We start from the raw sequence: 20,452 nt of genomic DNA, 5'->3' as shown, positions 1-20,452 counted from the left end.
TACTGGTTAGAAGGTTACTTTTAAAGATTAGGGATTGATTCTTAGGAAATCTGATCCTCATCACGAGCAGCCAAACAAGCGCTGCAGTCAACATTTTTATTCCACTGGGACGAGAATGGTTTACTCTGTTAAAGCCGAAACGTCCCAATGGAATAAAAATGTTGACTATTAGCGATTGTTTGGCTATTCCTGTTAAGGTTAGGGGATTTATTTGGTTTTTCCACCGTATCATAAACCATAAAAGCTATTTGAATAGTTTATAGAGCTAACCTCAAAATGTAATCTTCACCAAATCCGCTTCCTCTCTGCCGTAAGATTGTACCATAGGCAGTGTTGCCGTTGACCGGACGGAGAGAGCAATTCTCCTAAAAACACAACTTAAAATCCTTTAGGCCTCCTTAACTTATTGTTAACCACGTTTACTCTGTGGAGATTGGCAAACCTCCTACTGCTCGGTTCGTTGACTGTTTACTTTCCTCTTTCACCATGATAAAAAAATGTTCTCAACTTCGTATTCTCCTGATCCTTAAAACTTTCTATAAAACTTTCTACTCTGCAGAAAGGATCGAGTGATCTTCCAGGGTTAGTGTTTATTCGGGGTTCCTTTTAAGCTTTTCGCTTTTAGTTTTCTGTAAAAAAAAAAAAAAAAAAAATTACAGAGATGGCTTTGCATATCCTTCCGCAATTTTTCTGTCCGCACTTTTCCTTTCCGCCCCCAGATCTTAAAAACTAGTGAGGCTAGAGGGCTGCAAATTGGTATGGTGATTATCCACCCTCCAATTATCAAACATACCAAATTGCAGCCCTCTGGCCTCAGCAGTTTTTATTTTATTAAAGGTTAAAGTTAGCCATGATCGTGCGTCCGACAACGCTATAGGGCAGGCCACCACCGGGCAGTGGCTGAAGTTTCATGGGCCGCGGCTCATACAGCAATATGCGCTGTGCAGAAAACTCGATTGCGCCGAAGAAACTTCGACGCATTTTTTACTTGTTTCTTACATCATCCGCTGTTGCATCAGCAATATATAGCGTTCTGTTGAAAAAATATGAATGTAAAAGGGATAATGAAAGTGTGCAAGAGTATTTTGTGATGTTTGCCTTCCCCCCCCCCCACCACTAGAAGAATATTCACGTCCCTCCACCCTTACCTATGTAAATGGATGTTGATATATATATGTATATATAATATATATATATATATATATATATATATATATATATATATATATATGTATATATATATATATTATATATATATATATATATATATATATATATATATATATATATATATAATCATGAAGCTGAAATGTCGTTTAATATCAAATTCACGCTACCTCGAGTATCTCCGATGGAGAATTATCACCGAAGGGAATTTATATAGTGATAAATGAACAGGTACCACTGGGACGCGAACCCTTGACATGGACCCATTCAACGACTCCAGTGGACGTTACCACCGCGCCATCAAGAGGTGGCGCGGTGGTAACGTCCACTGAGTCGTTGAATGGGTCCATGTCAAGGGTTCGCGTCCCAGTGGCACCTGTTCATTTATCACTTATATAAATTCCCTTCGGTGATAATTCTCCATCGGAGATACTCGAGGTAGCGTGAATTGATATTAAACGACATTTGTAGCTTCATGATTGTATATAAATCACGGTGTGATAAAAAATTTCATATATATATATATATATATATATATATATATATATATATATATATATATATATATATATATATATATATATATATATATATATATATATATATATATATATATATATATATATATATATATATAGTGAAATATTCACGTCTCTCCACCCTTGCCTATAAATACAGATGTTGAGAGACATACATACTGTACATGCATACATACATATGTATAAATATGTGCGTTTGTGTGTTTATATATTTATGTGTTTGTGTGTATATGTGTGAAACTGACGTCACATACAAGCGTGACTGTCTTATGTCACAAATATTAAGCCAGAAGTATCACTCAGTGTCGAATTTGCTACATCTTGGGAACAATTAAGTGTTTGTGCCCGGCCAGGGTGGTCGAAGTCACTGTCGATCGTTGTTTCTGAACGAGGCATTGGCTCGAATATGGCTTAATATTTGCCAATGAACGAGAATATGTGTGTGTGTGTGTGTACCATACTCATTTTTGCAGTGGTTTATTTCTCTTTCCTTTTTCTGATCTCATTCTCATCTTTAAGTTGTATTTTCTTCTCTCACTTAGTGCTTTCTTCGCTAGTGTAGAATGATTTTTTCGAGTTTCGTATTAAGAAAAACCTACAAGCAAAATAAGTTGTGAAAAATGTAGTTGAACTTCATGTTTAGATTATAAGATTGTTTGTTAGTAATTATTGTTATTCTTTCTCTCTGTTTTTGGTTTGCCACTTTACTCATCTTTCGGTCATTTATTACAAATATTTTTTCCTTTCTCTCTGATCTACATCCTGTTTACATCCGCTTTACTTCAAGCCTTTTAACTTGCAGGTTGAGAAAAATAACGTATGCATCCTATTCATTCGTACCTGTTTCTTTTCTCACCTCAATCTTATGCCTTTTCCTTCAATACCTCCGCTCACTCTGTCACCAGCAGCAAGGTGACATAGCAGAACAGATGGCGTCGACCCCATTTCCCATCACTTCCCTACAATCACTCCACGGGTATTAATGACAAAATGAACCCACGAACAATTCTTTATTCAAGAATTGTCTGTTTTCTGTACCTTCGAAACGGAGTACCCAAAGCATCCGGACCCCCATTACGATGAGGTCACTGCTGCATTTTATCGAATCTAGATCGCTGATACTCAGCAAAAAGCAATAATACCAATTTGCATTGGTGATCGGAGGAACGATTTGTTGTTCGCCTTTGTTGACGGAGGAGAAGCCAGAGGCTGAGTTTACCTTTTCACAAGGGTTTATTTGGAAACCCTTTAAAACATCTCAGGGGACTTTCGTTTCTCAAAATATTTATTTCTTGGGCACTGTAAAGAAAGCGAAAAAAAATTTTCAAAGACTTTCGTGTAAATACTCTGTGGTCTCTATGGCTCATGTTCACATTATCGAAATGAGTGCAGAAGGCCAGTGCAAAAACTGTTCCTGCAAATTTACAGAAAGATAAGCATATATATATATATTTGAAATGATATTTTAGTACGCACTCTTTTTCCGGAATGCAAAGTATCTTTTAAATTATGAAAATAAAAGCTAATCTGAAGATACTGGTAGAGAAACATTTGTTATCTAGAAAATATTTGAAAGAAAAACAAAATTCTTAAAAGATCTACATCATTTGGCTCGTTATTTGGATAAACTTTCAAGTAAAACTGAATATATGATATGGAATAATTCAATGTGGCAATCATAATACGTCTAAGGAATTTTTCTGAGAAGTACCGACTGCTAACTGACAATCAATAGCATAGACAACCTACGAGTAAAATTATTTCAGAAATGTAGCACTTGGCACAATTGCTCAAGAAAACTTCTTGATAGCAATTAATATTTACACCAACTTATACTTAGGTCTTGTCAATTTTTTCCAAAATAAAGTCTAAAAATCAATGTACGCGATTATAGTCATAATCATAGTCATTTATGGGTGCATGGTTATGAGGCTAACATTCTCATCCCAAAACATAATTGCTAGAACAGAACCATAATACCTTCTCGACCTTCAATCCTTTGCTCCCTTTGCTGTTCAAAGTAAAAAGGTGAGCGCATGTTTTTCAGCACAGTTCATTTAAATGAAAAATTCTATCAAAACGTAAAACAAACCCCAGACGTATTGTGTAAACAACAGTGGTTCATAATTAAGCATTCGAAACCAACAGAGCGCAAGAGTTAGTGAATACTGTTAACCAGTGTTAAATGGCTTTTAGCAAAACATCTGACATATTTTGGATTAATGTGTGCCTCTACTGAGTCTTTTGTTCGGGGTAACAAGAAATATACTTTTTCCCATATTAATTCATCATGTTGTAAGAAACTTTTAAATCAGAGTCAGTTATCAGTTTTCGTTATTTCTTGCGGATGTAGAAATGAAGACCATTCGACCATTTCCTCCGCGAGAAACCACCTTTTCCAGTTTTGCTCAAAGCGATTATTTTATAATTACCTTTATTAGGTTCTGTATTTGTTTATTTATTTACTTTCTGGGTTTTCGAGGTGACTCTTTCAGACCAAGCAACAGACGTGAGTACTGATTAATAATTAATAGTTTTGAAAGCTAGAAATATTACGATCTCATTACAATCCTTAATTTGTATTTAGAAAAATAAAACGGAAGGATCAGCTCCTATCCTTTGGAGACATCTTTTATATTCTATAGACAGAAACTATATGCGCACTTACATTATATTAACAGGCTTAACACAATAACAAACACACATCCTAAAAGGCATTCACATAGGTTTTATGTATACACACACTTGCACACAAACACACACACAGTATATATATATATATATATATATATATATATATATATATATATATATATATATATATATATATATTATTATATACGTGCACGTCTTGGCTGATCAGTTATTACTTAATTTATAATTTTTCACGGCCCTGCATGCCAAGAACACACGTAACCTGCCACTTGAAGCCACGAATTAACCTCAAAGACAGATGTTAATTAACCAAAGGTCGCCAGTTAAGGGTAATTAACCTTAACAAAGGAATATTCAAGGAATAAAGACTTTATGATAAACGTCACCAACTGCGGACGCAGAAAAATCTCTACTCGTTAAGATGGTATTAAATACAAAAAACGCAACGGTCTTCCAAACAATGAACGCGAGGCACAACGAATACCAGAGTCGTAAAAATGACTTGCTTGCCTAAATCCCGAGTCTTACTGGAATAATTCGGCTAACGCTAAACAATATAATAATTTGGGCTTAATCTTAGACTTCGTACAAGCGATTACCTTAAATGGTGGCTGGAGAATGAAACAAAGAAAGATTTGGAAATACAGAAAAGAGGATAAAAGAATGGACGAAGTTTTGAACAAAAACACAGACTTTACCTTAGGACGAAGCGTTGCTGCGCATACAATGGACGATCGGAAGTTCTGGATATTAATTCTTTACTTCACTAATAGAAATGATAGACAAAGGGCGGAGAGGCCAAAAAGACGTCTCATCTTCCGCAATAGCTCAGTTCTCTCTCTCTGTTGTCTGACCGGCCTGGGTCAAACAGGGATGCATTCATTTCCTGAGGCGTCTTAAGCTTTTGTCAAAAACATTCGCCAAGAGGACAGGTAGAAAGAAAAAAAGACTTTAGGACCACCTATTCTAAGGTTGGATATGGAAATTTTCCTATAGGGTGAAGTGCCTAAATGCTACAAGTTCCTTCCTACATGTGAACGTTACAATTTGAACTGCCTACGTCACTACTCAACGGACGTTGAAGTTTGAACTGAAGACGCTAATGTGGGACAAAAAGCTTTTCCCTGTCTTGGTCAGGCTGATATTACTACAGACAAATGTTACGAGGGTGAACAGCAGTAATATTTATAATATATATATATATATATATATATATATATATATATATATATATATATATATATATATATATATATATATACATATATATATATATACTATTATATATATACATATATATATATAGTCAATAAAATAAAGAGCGTAATCAAAGTGTAATAATAGCAGAGATTAGAGAAATGAATAATAATTGGTAAATATTTGGCTGTATTCTGATGGGAGGTGCTGTAATGCTACATTTCAACTTGCTTATCCTAAATATCGCGATATATATGCAAAGAAGGCTTTAAAGAATATACACACACACATATATATATATATATATATATATATATATATATATATATATATATAGAATATGTATATGTATATGTGTACAGTATGTATAAATACAGATAAAATCCACGAAGGAAAGGGAAACACTGGAATGCCGCTAAGTAAAGGACGACAGACAGTCGAAAGGCCTCGCAGCACTCCAGTGTTTCCCTTTCCTTTGTGGATTTTATCTTTATTTATATATTCATCACGTTCCATATTTTCGTGATTCAGTTATACACACACACATAATATATATGTGTGTGTGCGTGTGTGTTCTTTAAAGCCTTCTTTGCCTATATCAAGACAGCATTATTAGAGGAAGTGAAATATTCAACATCAGAACTGAAGACTGATGGCTGCCTTCATATGCAAATACTTCATATGCCTGTTAAAAAATACCAGTTTGTATCCGTACTAGCTAAATAAAGTGAGAGGATATTTATATTTTTATCTTTAGAATTCTGTTGCAGTGTTTGTTCTTGTAAATACGTTGAATGTCAGAGGGATTACAAAAGAGGATTATTCTATTAGCCTTGAGTCTGTTGATTTCACTTTGTCCCCACGAGGAATGGAAGATCATTTGGAGCTCTGACTATATATTTAAATCTGATTCCGCGAGAAAACCCTTTTACTTACACATGCAACTGCAAACGGATCTTTATTGTATGATGCCTGTATAAACATGTGAAGCTTACTGAAGGGCGTAAAAACAAGTATGTTCAAAGCATTAGGATAAAATTCAAGGAAGATTTGTTAATATCTTGAAGAGCATTTGATTCAATTTCGTCAAGATTTATAAAAAAAAGGTGGCCCAGGTCTGAGAGAGACATTGTGATGAAGACAAATAAGTTCAGTTACCGAGAGGCAGTCCAGAAATGAAGTTTGGACCAGGACATTGACAAGCCATATAATGTCATTTAAATAATTAAAGCCGAATAGCTGAGTATCTTCCACAAATGTAAGAGTTAACTTCTGCAGATGTAATGAGACGTTTTGAGGTAAAGCACAGGTTTTCCAACACTGAAATAAAATGTGTAATGATATCTGAAGGAAGGGTTACCAACTGGAACTCATAGTCAAGTTCCTGTATGTTCTTTCTTCGTCAGCACGATGAGTGAACTACGCGCAAATCGGTTAACAGAATCGCACAGAGACGAAACACAGACGATATCAGAAGATGTCCGCGGTAAATTATTGCACGACACTAGGAAGATTATCAATGACGTCAAATTCAAGAGCCATCACGAAAATCTATGTATAGCAAAATGACCCAGTTGTTGCTCCCAGTTACAGTCGGTCATCATGGGCCATCTATGTACAGTGCATTTTGTCGTCAAGCAGGCCAACACAGAACCATATTTATCTTTTAAAAGTAAAGGTACTGAATAATATAAAAAACCTAATTACCAGAAGTTTCTTCCCTATTTTAGATTTAAAAATCATTTATAATAAAAATTTCTCGTCTTTAAGCATTAGAAGAAATATGTATGTCACCTTCTACAAATAACTGAATCTTTAGAATCATTTCTTATGACCAAGGAAAGGTTTAACTTTGTCAGATTTCGTAATAACCAAAAGAAAAAGTTGTTAAATACTCAGATAAAGATGCGTATTTTTCAACGGTCTCCTCAGATAATGAGGAAATTTTAATATTAACCTAACTTCACATATTTCCTCGTTTTTTTAGTTTTTATGTTCATAAGTTACTTGCTGATAAAAAGGGGTAGTTCGTCACCAAAAGTCCCTAATTTGTCTTACTGATTAATCCATATACTTAAAATTAGGCAGACACACTGAAAATATATATATGATGCCATAATGAAGAATTTTTCATCAGCATATTGTTATGAAAATTAATACTTGAAAAATTATTTGCCTAACTAAAATTTTAACCACTTGCTAAAACAATGTCCCCTTTCTATGAGGCAACTCGAATATCATTATAGGCATAAAACAACATTTTACTTAATATAATTATTCTATAAACGTAATGCTTTATATGTAAGTAGTTAAACGGTTTTAACCACCAAACAACTATTCGTGCAATAGACTCCCTGGCCATAAAATTATCCTTTTCAGTCAAAAGTGGATCAAAGAGCTTACCCTGAATATCTACTCGCACAACGCAATAACCTCTCAATTTCAGTAGCAATATATCCGGTCACACCTGCGAGTAGAAGCGAAAAAGTTCCCTAACCTGAATGAAAGACATCTGGGTCCCTGTTTGCATTTCTGCAGAGTACCTGCAAACATTTAAATTCCTCTTGATTCCGCTGAGGGTTTCCCAGAAATCAGTTTATGTGCCACGTAATGCAAAGTCTTGCATCACTCACCCTCTCACCTGAACTCCAACGTGAGTATATGCACACACACACACACACACACACACACACACACACACACACACACACACACACACACACACACACACACACACATATATATATATATATATATATATATATATATATATATATATATATTTTTTTCATATATATATATATATATATATATATATATATATATATATATATATATATATATATATATATATATATATATATATATATATAAATATATATATATATATATATATATATATAATATATATATATATATATATATATATATATATATATATATATATATATATATATATATATATATATATATATATATATAAATATATATATATATCATACTTACATACATACATACATACATACATACATACATACATACATACATACATACATACATACATAAAAATGCCCTACGTCCTTGGTAGGTGTGACCGTGAATGAGATTTGCAATTGATCTATCTCTGCCAAGAAATTCTTTCTTTTTTTTTTCTTTCTCTCGAATTGTCTCTGTGCTTATGTCTTTTTTGCACTCAGAGCTTCTCTCTCCACGTGTGTGTGTGAAGCTTCGGTTTCTTTTAACATCAGTTTAGCTTTCTCTTTCTTTCTCTCCTTATATTCGTGGGAGATTTATCCTGCAATCTCAGATATGTTTCAGGAAAATCCATTTGATGTTCTTTAGTCATTATTAGCAATTCTGCTAGTAATACCATTATTATTATTATTATTATTATTATTATTATTATTATTATTATTATTATTATTATTATTATTATTATTATTATTATTATTATTATTTTAAGAAGCTACTGCTCATTGTAACATTGTAACCCAACATGAGTGGGTTCGAATTCTACATGGCAAGATGAGAGTTTATTCTTAACTATATTTCCCGTTAGGATTTAGTAACTACAGTTGTAATCGTATCGTAAAAGGAAGAGGCCTTTGTGACTTAAAAATTTTAGTTTTTGATACAGATGTTGATTCATTCTTGATTTAATTGCAGTTATAGCTTCTCTTTACCCTGGTTAGTCGTTATTGCGGTCTTCTAAGCGCATATCAAACCCTTTGTATATCAACGTGAATTAATCTTTTAAAATACATCTAGGAATTCTGAACGTTTCACCACAAATCCTCCATCAAATTCTGCAGCACATTCTTTTTCATTTTATCAAATAAGCGATTTGGCATTCATCTAAAAAGACTGGATTTACTGAGAGGTACAGGAATTTTAAGGTGATCAAAGCGTATTTTCCCTCTGTCCGTAAGTTTGCTCCGGATATGGATTGAAGTCAGTACAGACGACGCTTAGTACATACATACAGCACATAGATACATACATACAGTACATACATACATACACACATACATTCATACATACATACATAAATGCTGGTATGCAAAGGATGTTTCCTAGTCATGCTCTCATCTTCATCAAAGTTTGTCTTACCCTGAACAACTTTTTGCTGCATCACAATAGCCTGTCAGTATAAATGGCGACGTATCCATTCGCACCTGCTGGTAGAAGTAAAAAATCCCTAATATGAATGAGAGAGCGACATGGGGTCTGCAGCTTCATGCCCCATAGTGTTATTGAAAATAAAACGGGGAACAGTATAATACTCTGAATGTGCTTAGATGTGATGCTAAAGAGAAGAAATTAATGTATACTAAACGATTTAGTTAAGGAGAAAAGTTAGATGTTATTGGTGTGAAGTGAGACAATGGTCAAACTGAAGCGTGTGTTCAGTATTGGGTGGGACACTGATTGCGTGGCGTAGCTGATAGAGGTAGAGTAAGGGAGGGAGTAGTGCTGGTAGCACCAGGATAAGTAAAGGAGTACAAATTTGGTAATTCATGTTTTGCAAAGTTACGAGTTAGTGTGGTAGGAGATAATGCTGTGATAGCAAGAGCGCATGGTCCAAGAATGGAAAACAAATCAAAGTGAAAGCGGTCGTTTTGCGGCCAATTTGAATCTCTGCCAAGGTGGGTTTGAAGAATTGGAAGGGGTGGTTATGTAAGGTGATTCAAATGTATGGGTAGGTGACAGATAAAGAAATGGTGTTGTTGTTAGTGATGGAGTTCCTTGAGTTAATAAGAATGAAAATATTTTTGGTAATTTGTTTGAATGATTTCTCAAGGAGAAGATACAAAATTATGCCTGGGAATGAGAAGCAAGCTTTAAAAGGTTATTGTGAATGGAATTAAGACAGGTAGATTTGATAAGTAGGAGATAAAAAAAACATATTATGAGAATATGGAGAAAAGTTAGTTTATAGTTAAAGACATGGGAGTCAGGGAGAATATGAGGATTACAAAAAATTCCAGGACTGGGTCATAGGTCCACAGGGAGTATTTTAGTATACAGAGAGCTTGGAAGAGGGGAATAATAATAGTTAGTGACAGGATGAGGAAATGAAAGTCTGAATGAAGATAAAAGGTTATCTAATGTGCAGTTGCATGAGAAAAAAATCATGTGCAGTTATACAGGAGGATGTAAAAGCTGGTCAGAAGAGAGTGAGCGTAAAATTAAACAAGTAAAAAAAGAGATGATTGTTAACAAGAACTTCAAAGGCAGTTCTACAAGGGAGTAATACAAAGGGTTAATGATCGCATGGATATCAGAATATACGATCCAAATGGAGGAATGTTGTCTGAAGAGAATGAAGTCATGACTCGATGGAATAAGTACTTTCTAGATTTGTTGAAGAAGAAGGATAGAAAATAGGTAGGTCTGAGTGACATGATTGTGGAAAAGGTTACTCGTGAAAATGGCAGTTGAGGACACCAGATCGAATGAAGTGTGGGCAATGGAAGTTTCTTCGGCGCAATCGAGTTTTCTGTACAGCCGCTGCCGCTTATAATCAAGGCCACCGAAAATAGATATATCTTACTGTGGTCTTGGTATAATGCTGTATGAGCCGCGGCCCATGAAACTTTAACCACGGCCCGGTGTGGCATGGCCTATAACGTTGCCAGACGCACGATTATGGCTAACTTTAACCTTAAGTAAAATAAAAACTACTGAGGCTAGAGGGCTGCAATTTGTTTTGTTTGATGATTGGAGGGTGGATGATCAACTTACCAATTTGCAGCCCTCTAGCCTAAGTAGTTTTTAAGATCTGAGGGCGGACAAAAAACGTGCGGACAGAAAAAGTACGGACAGAAAAGAGTGCGGACGGACAGACAAACCCGGCACAATAAATTTCCTTTCAGAAAACTAAAAACCAAGAATTAATGGAAATCCAAATGGTATGCTATGGCACTGCGGTGATAGTGTGAGTGAGTGCAAGATTTTGATTCAGATTATCAAATAATCAGACAGGTGGCAGTTGGAGTCAAAGGACAGAACATTGTGGGTTTCGCCATCGAAGAGGGTTGCGGATTAAGTACTGTTATTAAACCTTTATCTTGGAAGTGTGAAAGTCTAGGAAAAGCGTTGCAGATGATGTACTGTACACTGACCTAGAGAAAGCTCCCGATAGAAAAGATAAAGGCAATTTGGGGTCTGTGGAGTAAATTTTGTAAAGAATATAAGTTTTTGCGAGTGACAGAAAGTTTTATGATGTGTAAGAGTGGCTCTAAGACAAGAGCTTGTTAGATGTCAAAGCGGTTTAATATGGAGGGAATGTTGCTATATATTAAAGAAAAGACATCAGATGTAAGTGCCAAGCTGTTAGTTAAGAAAAAAAGTTATAATTGAGTGTTTGCAAAGGATATATTGCTAATTAGAGGTAATGAAAAGTGACTGGAATGTTTGGAAGTGTTTATAACTAAGGACAGTTGAAAGAAAATGTGAACAGGCGTCAAGTCATGATTGTAAATGGAAACCGGGAAAAGTAAGTATAGCGTGAATGAAATATATGCCTGATGGAAGATTATACGTAGTAGATTATAATATATCAGAGAATCATTATAAAAGATAATGATAAGCTTAGAGAAAAGGTGAATAACAGAATATTTGAAGTCAGGAAGGTTGTAAACCAAGTTTTGAATGTATGAACAGATTGCTGATCCAGCTGTCGAGTATTTTTTTTATGTCAAGCACACGTGTCACGGAGTTTTATGAGATGGTTCAGTCATGCGAAAAGAAAGGAGAACGAAAGGTTGGAAGTTTTTGGAAGAGACAGGAGAGAGGAGGAGAGGAAAACCCAGAGAGTATTAGGTAGATATCATGGGAGACGTATTTGAAAGAAAGGGGCTTAACATTAAACAAGTAAAAAATGCGCCGAGGTTTCTTCGGCGCAGTCGAGTTTTCTGCGCATCGTATGATTAAGGCCACCGAAAATAGATCTGTCTTTCGGTGGCCTCGGTATAATGCTGTTTGAGCCGCGACCCATTAAACTTTAACCACGATCCGGTGGAAATCTTGCCTGGCCTATATCGTTGCCAGACGCACGGTTATGGCTAACTTTAACCTTAAAGGAAATAAAAACTACTGAGGCTAGAGGGCTGCAATTTGGTGTGTTTGATGACTGGAGGGTGGATGATCAACATACCAATTTGCAGCCCTCTAGCCTCAGTAGTATTTAAGATCTGAGGCCGGACAGCAAAAGTGCTGACAGAAAAAATGCGGACGGACAGATAAAGCCGGAACAATAGTTTTCTTTTTCAAAGTTAAGTATATCTTAGTTTAACCAGACCACTGAGCTGGTTAACAGCTCTCTAGGGCTGGCCCGAAGGATTAGACTTATTTTTACGTGGCTAAGAACCTACTGTTACCTAGCAACGGGACCTACAGCTTACTGTGGAATCCGAACCACATTATGACGAGAAAGGAATTTCTATCACCAGAAATAAATTCGTAATTCTTCCACTAAAAAGCACGGAAGTGTATGTAAAACATAGGTGGTATGTATGTGTAATATGTTCAGTTTAATAGTATATCCTATAAGTGTATGTACAAGTGTATATATAAGTGTATGAAGGAAATAGTGTTTTGGAAGTTTTTAATGAGGGCGTTTCATCCACGATTCATCAGTCAAAGTGTGATTGTGGCTTTGACCAATGGTCTCCGTTCCTCTTGGCCTATATATATATATATATATATATATATATATATATATATATATATATATATATATATATATATATATATATATATATATATATATATATATGTATATATACATATTTATATATACAATATATGTATATATATATATATATATATATATATATATATATATATATATATATATATATATATATATATATATATGCCATAGTTTGATTCATACAGTACATGAAGATGGAATATTTTAGTTTCAGTTTCAAACAAGTGCGAACAAAATAATGTCTCTTCTTGGGCGAAAGGTTTAAAGCAATTGCATGTCAGAGAGAGAGAGAGAGAGAGAGAGAGAGAGAGAGAGAGAGAGAGAGAGAGAGAGAGAGAGAGAGAGAGAGAGACTTTAGCATTCTGAGAAAAATAGTGATAATTAAAATCTCCCCAGGGGAGAGAGAATGCCGAAAGTTGATCATGCTTTCCTCAGATTGAATATAAAAGTAGTACTTCTAAGTTCCTACATGTGTGTAATTTCTTGTGCGTGTTATATATATATATATATATATATATATATATATATATATATATATATATATATATATATATATATATATATATATATATATATATATGTATATATATGTGTGTATATATATACATATATATATGTATGTGTGTATATATACAGTGTATATATGTATACGTATATATATATATATATATGCACATTATGTCGTTTGGCAAGAGTAGAAAGAAGCAGACGTTTAAGTATGTTTCAGAAAAGTTTTCGTCTTACCCAGTTAGGCAGACAGATAGATAGGTTAGATAGAGAGCGGTGCCTTCTTTAAACTTCGCCCGACAGCTCAGTACATAAACTCACGGCCACCCACAAAATGCCTCTTGGTCACCGCAGATTACTGCGAGAGGACTTTAGCGGCGAATAAAGTAGAATCGACCAGATAAAAGCGTAATGTTTATCCAGATGTGGTTGTTCCCGAAGCCTGTAAATACTGCTGTTGAGAAAACATCGGATAAATGGCACTAAAGTGTCTTTCTGTCCAGTGAGTGCGGGGACTTGTGGGGTCTGAGGTAATTTCTTTTATTTTGCTGAATTTTCATTTCTCCGGAATGTCCGGATAATGCTGGGTTATGGTTTAATATTAATTCGAAAGGGAAAATTGATTTATTCTCAATAGATTTTTCAAGGTTTTCCCACCTTGAAAAGTTATAAATAACCACGGTATCCTTGGTTATCTTTAGAGTTCTTGAATTTCATTTCATCACATTCAAATGCCATTTTTGATTAACATAGACTGATTCTTATCGGATGTTCTAATGGCAATGAAATGCTTAACTAAAGTGTTATTGTTTCTTTTTATGAAGGATATCAAACAAAAAATCTCTTGAAACTTTTAATAATTATCTTGTAAAGAAAGTTATGAAGGCAAATTCTTAATTAGAAATTTATATAAGAAAAACCATTACTGTCAGGTATATAGAAATTCTAGGTAAAAACAAAATTTACGAAAGGATGCTGAATAAAAACTGACATTCTATTGGTACGGGAACGTTTCCTTTTCTCTCTCTCTCTCTCTCTCTCTCTCTCTCTCTCTCTCTCTCTCTCTCTCTCACACACACACACACATGTCATAAGTTCCATATACGTTAGGAATCGAAGGCTACTGCTCCTCATTCCTTTTCTAATCCCTTTATGCTTATCGTTAAGCTCACTATGCTAGTAATTCTGACCTATTTGTTTATTTGATGTTAGTTGATTTTTTTCCCCATGCTGATTCCATTCTACCTGTGCTTTTTCGCCACTTACTCTGATACTGTTGTTTTCTCAAAAGTCGTGACATGGTTTTTTTTTTTAAACATGTGAGTACGCAAAGACTATATTTGAAAAGAGCATCATTATTATTATAATTTTTTTTTTTTGGCGGGGGGCTGGGTTGTGTCTATCACAGCCATCCTATTCGACTGGGTGGTCTTTATGGTGTGGGGTTCCGGGTTGCATCCTGCCTCCTTAGGAGTCCATCACTTATCTCATTATGTGCGCTGTTTCTAGTAGCACACTCTTCTGCATGAGTCCTGGAGCTACTTCAACATCTAGTTTTTCCTGATTCCTTTTTAGGGATCTTGGGATCGTGCCTAGTGTTCCTGTTATTATTATTATTATTATTATTATTATTATTATTATTATTATTATTATTATTATTATTATTATTATTATTATTATTAACAATGTACACCTTTTTTATGGAATAAGCATTTACCTGAATTGCAAGTATCTGTAAAATAGAGCACACGTAATGAAAAAAAACCTGAAAAAGACAGAAAAGAATGAAACTAGTATAAAGCAACTCTAACGTTATATATTTGAACAAATTATTTACACTCAAATTCAAACGTGTTAGACTATCAACAAGTAGAAATAAAATGCGCCTGCGTCAACCTGAAACCAAAACATTCAAACCCATTCCTGTTGAAGCCCATGTTACAGAGGTCATGGCACAGCATAAGATTCGGGAATTTTTGTTATAGGGTTAACCTTTGGTGTAAGTCAACTAAATATTCCTCACGGTACTTGCATTTCATACGTCAGTTCTAACTTACAGGAGAGTATTCAGGTGCCCTCAGCTACCTCAACTTGAAGCAAAAAAAAAATATAATTAATTTGTTACAGTAGGATGTACAGTATTTGTGTTCGGATTTGAGATTCCACCGTTAAAATATATATCACAAGCTTAAAGTTTGGGTACATTCGAAATTTCAAATCACAATGCTGGTCTAGTATTCATTCTATGCTTGTTTTGCACTTATTTAGAATGATAATAGAAATTTCATATTTAATAATATGTATGGCTGTTTTGAACAGTTTTGAGGTGAAATCGGTAATTCATCAAATTAGAAATCACCGGAAAACATTGTAGAACGTACATTTTCGGACGGAGCGCTGGTGAACATGCTGCATTTAGCCACAGACTCTAACAACTCCCTGAACGCAGCCACACAATAGAAAAATCCACTACGTAAACACGTAAACCTTTGTGACATGTGTCCAGAAGTTAAATGACTACAAAAAGCCAGACATCTGTTGTGAGCCAACTTATTTCTGATAAGAACTTTGCCAAAGCACCGGACACGGTGTTGATATTTGTCTTTTATTTCACTTAGGTAACAAGATTTATCCTCTTAAAAAAATGTTTTTAGTTGCACCAAGAAGATTAACTTCGGGAAAACCCTACGGACTGTTTTATATAAGAATATAAATGGACATTTCATTTACTCTTCCACTTGTATAAACTTCCTGCCAAGGTCAAATTCGGTCGTGAAAATCAAAGTTTTTGTAAAGACTCTTTAGAGAGTCCATCAATTTTGGTTGTCAAATAAGAATGTACCAAAATTTGTCTCTCTTTCAGTTTCTTGGGTGCAGCCACGACCATATCAACACTACCTCTATACCGTACAACTTTCCTTTTATTTATCTAATTTAAAGAAAGAATATTGGGCCAAATCAGTCTATTTTTAAATGTAATATGTTTTGACATGGTCATTAAAACCATTGAGGAGACTGACTAGCTTAGAGTTTTTCTTAATTTTCTTACTATTCTCTCATTCACTATAGTTTTTGCAATGTACCGTAAGTCTAAATTTCACAGTAAATTCTTGCCACATGGCTTTCGAAAATATAAATTCCACGGCTATGAAAACCTCTCTCAGGATTATGCCCAATAATGCGCTGTTTTTCCCGTTTAGGAGGGGGCAGAAAAGTAACAGATATCCTTAGACACTGATTAAACTCGCTGCTGACGACGTGGAGTTAATAGCGTTTACCAGCATCTAGTTCTATTATAGTAGTTAATATGAACGTCATTATTCGAAAGCCGTTATTTCAGAGAGAGAGAGAGAGAGAGAGAGAGAGAGAGAGAGAGAGAGAGAGAGAGAGAAATTCAGAGGACCTGGCTTGAAAATGAGAAACCGGATGTTTGCTTGAATTCTCAAGGTCAGCAGTAAAGTGTAAGGTCATTGTCAAGGCATAATTATTACTTTTCTGCTCACCCCATTGGGGGATACAATGCAGTAATGGCCAACATCCTGAAAGAGATTTGTATTTCGTGCCGATGAATTTTTATTTTCCTCAGCCATGCGACAGAAGTTTACAGTGAAAATTAGATTAACGATATATATATATATATATATATATATATATATATATATATATATATATATATATATGAATATATATACATTTGTATATACATACAATATATATATGTATATATGTATACATTTATATAATATATATATATATATATATATATATATATATATATATATATATATATATATATATATATATATATATATATGAATATATATACATTTGTATATACATACAATATATATATGTATATATGTATACATTTATATATATATATATATATATATATATATGAATATATATACATTTGTATATACATACAATATATATATGTATATATGTATACATTTATATATATATATATATATATATATATATATATATATATATATATATATATATATATATATATATATATATATATATATATATAGCCTACATATGTGTGTGTGTATGCATGTGTTTGTATAGAATCTGCTGGTCACTGTTTTACCAAATAGGTATGCAACTGTTAAAGCCACAACGCCCTCTTAACTTCTCGAATTAGCCTCGTTTCACCATCGAGGGTCACAAATTCGATCGCGGACGGGCCAGAAGCGTTTCTAGACCGTTTCCTAACAAAGCCATTGTACCTCTCGACATCAGTAGTAACTCTCAACCAAATTGGAAAAGGTCAAACTAAGGGTGACCTATCATTGCTAGTAACCCGAACTGGGGTCCTCCCTTTAATAGCAAAATTTATGTACTGTATGTGATGTATGTATGTATACACACACACATACATATATTTACACACACACACACACACACACACACACATATATATATATATATATATATATATATATATATATATATATATATATATATATATATATATACACACATAGATAGACAGCTAAATATGAGAGAGAGAGGAAGAGAGAAATCGCATTTTCATAGAGGTCTGTTGAGAAAGATTAGAGGTAATGATTTGTACGGTTTTATTTGGATCTGACAACATTTATTTCTCAGTTACTTATGCTAAAAAATAGTCTTTGGAACATGACTGATTCATAAACCTCTCTTCTCAAGAAGATACAAAAAACACATTTCCATATACTATGGGTAATCTGTCCATTTGTCCTGTAAACAACTCTGCCAAAAACCAAGACATGTAAAAGACAAATGTTATAAGGAATAAAGAAGATAAAGTAGGAAAAACAATGGAATTAAAAAAAATAATGTGCTCCCAATTCTAAGTGCAGGTAAAGAAAATGATTGACAGGGATCTACATCTACTTAAAACGAAGCCTGAAGAAGAGCTGTGTAATAACTGGATGTATCTTTGATAATAAAGTATAATGAAACAGTCAATTTTGGTGTAGCAGGCTTCAAAAAAAGCAAATGGTCTACGATAACAGGTCAGGCATTCTGGATCGTTTGTACTCGTGTACAAGTAAAAAATGCACCGAAGAAACTTCGGCGCAATTAAGTTTTCTGTACAGAGCATAATGCTGTGTGAAACACTCAGCCACGCCCCATGAAACTCTCAGCCACGGCCCATGAAACTTTCAGCCACGACCCGGTGGTGCCAGACGCACGATCATGGCTAACTTTAACCTTAAATAAAGTAAAAACTACAGAGGCTAGAGGGCTGCTATTTGGTATGTTTGGTGATTGGAGGGTGGATGATCAACATACCGATTTGCAGCCGTCTAGTCTCAGTAGTTTTTAAGATCTTAGGACGTACAGGAAAGAGTGCAGACGGACAGACAAATAGCCATCTCAACAGTTTTCTTTTACGGAAAACTAAAAGTCACAGAAAGAGATAGATCAAAGTTATCACAAGCACATGAATGAAAATCACCACTCGGTCTAAATGCAATGCATTTATCGAGCCAAAAGTTCTTAAGTCAGCAGCAAGTAAACCGACAGAAGGAAGTAACTTGGACAACTTGGGACGATTCATTCTGATACAGATGATTCAGTCTCTTTTCAGAAAAGATCTTACGGGTGCAGTCATAAATGAACGATCATTAAAGAACTGAATCTGTAAATAGGAACCGTTCTTCTAAAATTTCTTGCCTCGTAAAAAAGAAAATTGAAATGTGTTTTATAAAAAGAAATAAAGTCCTGTCATTAAGGAGATCCAAGAAAATCAGTAACAATAAAATTGACAAAATCACGAATATGATAGGAAGAAAAGAAAGTTGAAAATATGGATGGCATTAGTAAAGATGCCACTAATAGAGTTAAAAACGAATGATGAGGGAATATATAAAACGGAAGAAGAAATTTTATCCACTACAATCATTCGATATTTGGTCCTTTTGCCCAGGCATCATTAAAAAAAAAAGGCTAAAAGTAAAAACAAAAGGAAAGATGCCAGCTGTAACTCCCACGCACCTGGATGTTTGTGCCCTCCACGCGCACACGTAAGAGAGGACGAAAAAAATAATGTGAGTCGAGTAAAATACTTCCGATGCCTTTGACTAATCCGTATACACACCTTCTCGAGGCACCCGTTAGTGACCTCCGGAACCGTGTAGCAATGAGAACCCCAGAGGAACCTTTCGCCACTAAGGGACTTCTATTTTTTGTCTCCCAGGGGGAACGATCTATGGCGTAAGGGTCTGTTTCTGTCCTCGAAGTGGTATTTAAACGACTGGGAGTTCTCCTAATTAGTTCTCTTGGGGGAAGAGTTGTTTTTTATCTTTTTTGTAGATTTCCTGATAACTAACGCTGTTGTTTCCAAAGCGATGATGCTCATGCGCGCACGTTATGTTCTCATCTCACTTTCAACGATTATTACCTTCAAAGAGCTTGCGTAATTGTTATTTTCGTGTTTTACTTCCAATTACTGACATCAAAACGGTGTTGTGAACAGATGCAAAGCTGAACTACTTGGTACTTTGGTGGTTGTTTCTCTGCCTGATACTTCACTGCTCATTGACGAGGCTGCTCTTAACCCTAGAACAACAAATGAAATGCATTATAAACAATCATTATACCTGAAGAAACAGAAGGAAATGTGTCTCTGGTGCTATGATGTAATACGTCCCACTATGAAGATGATGTGTAA

This window comes from Macrobrachium rosenbergii, chromosome 6 (assembly GCF_040412425.1).
Source record: "Macrobrachium rosenbergii isolate ZJJX-2024 chromosome 6, ASM4041242v1, whole genome shotgun sequence".
NCBI classification, from domain to species: domain Eukaryota; kingdom Metazoa; phylum Arthropoda; class Malacostraca; order Decapoda; family Palaemonidae; genus Macrobrachium; species Macrobrachium rosenbergii.
This window is presented reverse-complemented; position numbering follows the sequence as displayed.